This window comes from Capra hircus, chromosome 18 (genome assembly GCF_001704415.2).
Source record: "Capra hircus breed San Clemente chromosome 18, ASM170441v1, whole genome shotgun sequence".
In the NCBI taxonomy this organism is placed as follows: Eukaryota; Metazoa; Chordata; class Mammalia; order Artiodactyla; family Bovidae; genus Capra; species Capra hircus.
This window is the reverse complement of record NC_030825.1, coordinates 1403733-1406553: the sequence shown is the minus strand read 5'-3', so window position 1 is coordinate 1406553 and position 2821 is coordinate 1403733. Positions and strand designations below refer to the sequence as shown.

Here is a 2821-nt window from a genome sequence, read left to right as displayed (position 1 = left end):
TGCCATAACGGTGGTGTCATCTGCATATCTGAAGTTATTGATATTTCTCCCGGCAATCTTGATTCCAGCTTGTGCTTCATAGAGCCTGGCATTTCGCATGATGTACTCTGCATATAAGTTAAATAAAGCAAGGTAACAATATACAGCCTTGATGTACTCCTTTTCAGATTTGGAATCAGTCCGTGTTCCATGTCCAGTTCTAACTGTTGCATCTTGATCTGCATATAGATTTCTCAGGAGGCAGGTCAGGTGGTCTCATATTCCCATCTCTTGTAGAATTTTCCACAGTTTAGTCAAATGCTTTGGTGTAATCAATAAAGCAGAAGTAGATGTTTTTCTGGAACTCTCTTGTTTTTTCACCGATCTAACGGATGTTGGCAATTTGATCTCTGGTTCCTCTGGCTTTTCTAAATCCAGCTTGAACATCTGGAAGTTCATGGTTCACGTACTGTTGAAGCCTGGCTTGGAGAATAGAGGGAGGGGATTATAATGTTAATGAACATAGAGTTCAGCCCTGGGTTTATGTTTTATTTTTTAAATATTTATTTATTTACTTGGCTGCACCAGGTCTTAGCTATGGCCTATGAGATCTAGTTTCATGACCGGGAATAGAACCCAGACCCCAAGCACTGGATGCATGGAGTATGAGCCCCTGGACAACCAGAGTAGTCCTCAATCCCTGCTTCAGGTTTAGGATTAGAGTCAGATAGGTATTCCTATAAAGAAGGGGATTCCTGAATTCACCAGTGTCTTCAGCTCCTCCCCCAACCTGTTGACACAAGAATATCTACCCTGGAATCTTTCTGCTGCCCTGCAGTCACTGGGTTCTTATTGATTTCAATACTATGCTTACATTTTGCGAAAGTTCACCTGCAAGTATAGCATGAACATTAGGTTTTAGTGACCTAGAAAACATGGTTTTGCCATGGATTTTGCCTCCATGGAATTATTTTCAAGGATTCAGTTATACAGTACTTCAGATCTTAATTTAGGTAGAGGAAGCATCCTCTGGCATATGGTTTAAAATAAGACTTCTCAGCAGAGGCTGGGAGGCATCGGTGACTGGCATAGCCAGTGTTTAGGCCGAGCTGCCACAGTGCTACTGGCAGCAGTGGTGGGGCTTCAGGAGACAGCGCTAAAGGGAAGATAAGCAAGATTGGAACAAGGAGAAGAAAGGCATTGAGCAAGGTGGTAATTCAGAGATTACCACCTACTTTGACCAAGGAGCAACTTCAGGAACATCTTCAGCCTACGCCTGAGCATGATTATTTTGAGTTTTTTTCTAATGATATTAGTATGTATCTTCATGTTTGCAAGAGCATACATCAGCTTTTAAAGCCAAGAGGACATTATTTTGTTCAGGGATCATTTTGATGGTTATGATGGTTATTCCTTGACAATAAAGGTCAGGAATATCTTGCCATCATAGAATTTGCACCTTTTCAAAAAGCTGCAAAACAGAAGACTAAGAAAAGAGATACTAAAATTGGGACTATTGATGATGACCCAGAATATAGAAAATTTTTAGAGAGCTATGCTGCAGATAATGAGAAAATGACATCTACTCCAGAGACACTGCTAGAGGAAATAGAAGCAAAAAATAGAGAACTAACAGCTAAAAAGGCATCTCCACTTTTGAGCTTCCTGAAAAACAAGCAGAAGATAAGAGAAGAAAGGAGCTGGCGAGAAATAGAAGGAAAAAGACAAAGAGGAGAGAGGAAGAAGTGGAAAGAAGAAGAGAAACAAAAGCAGAAAGATATAGAAAAGCTAAAGAAGATAGACAGAGTTCCAGAAAGGGACAAATGAAAGGATGAACCAAAGATTAAGCAGCTCAAGAGGCCAGAAAAAGGAGATGAAAATGCACTGAACAAAAAAGCTCAAGAAATTGGACAAAGAGAATCTGAGTGATGAAAGAGCCAGTGGGCAAAGTTGTACACTGCCCAGGAGTTCTGAGGGTGAATTTAAAGATGAAAAGCCTAAGAGACCTGAAGACAAGAGTGGCAGAGAATACAGGGAGAGGGAGCGGGATTATGAATGAGACCAAGAGCTCATCCTGCAGGAGAGAGAGAGGCTGAAGTGGCGGGAAGAAGAGATCTGCAGGCAGAAGGAGTGCTACGAGAAGGAGAAGGCTTGCAAGAGAAAGGAAAAAGAAATGAAGAAAGAGAAAGAAGCACTTTGGGATAAAGGAAAGAAGCCTGATGGCAACTCAGGAAAAAAAAAAAAAATGACAAGAAAGAAGTGGTTAAGAGATATTGCATATGAAACAAGGATCGTCCATCAATGCACCTTTACCAACCAGGAGCTAGAAGCCAAAATCGACTCTGTCCCTCTGAGACCAGCACCAGGACTGGAGATTCAACCATAGAAATAAAGCAGGAAAGTGGTATTAACCATAGAAAAGAAGGAAGCGAGGAGTAATAAGCCCAAATGGCCTTAGGTGTCCTGACTGTCTGCAGCCAAAGAGCATGGAATTAAGCAATCCTGAAGTGCCTTCGGGGCAAAGGAATAGAGAGAAAGAGAGAAAAGGCGTTGCTGTGCTGGTGGGGAACACTGAAGAGGAGTATGTTTTGTGTCAAGGCAGGAAGCCGATTGCAGGTTCAGACTGGAAGTACAATTTTCATGTTTTTATGCAGTTTCTACAAATTAAATTTAAAATGTCAGATAAAGCTGATAGAGGACATGCATCACAGTTTGCAGGCAAGAAATGTCATGAGAGGACTTATTTAAGTATGACATGAGAAGAAGACATGAGAACTGGCTTTAAAATCCAAAGGTTTTGTTAATCCTTGATTGAATTTTCTTGAATTTCAATGGAGCAGAG

General features: G+C 41.0%; 1 pseudogene; it reads left to right on the top strand.

Moving 5' to 3' along the window:
* On the top strand, nucleotides 638-2418 carry LOC102184106 (annotated as a pseudogene).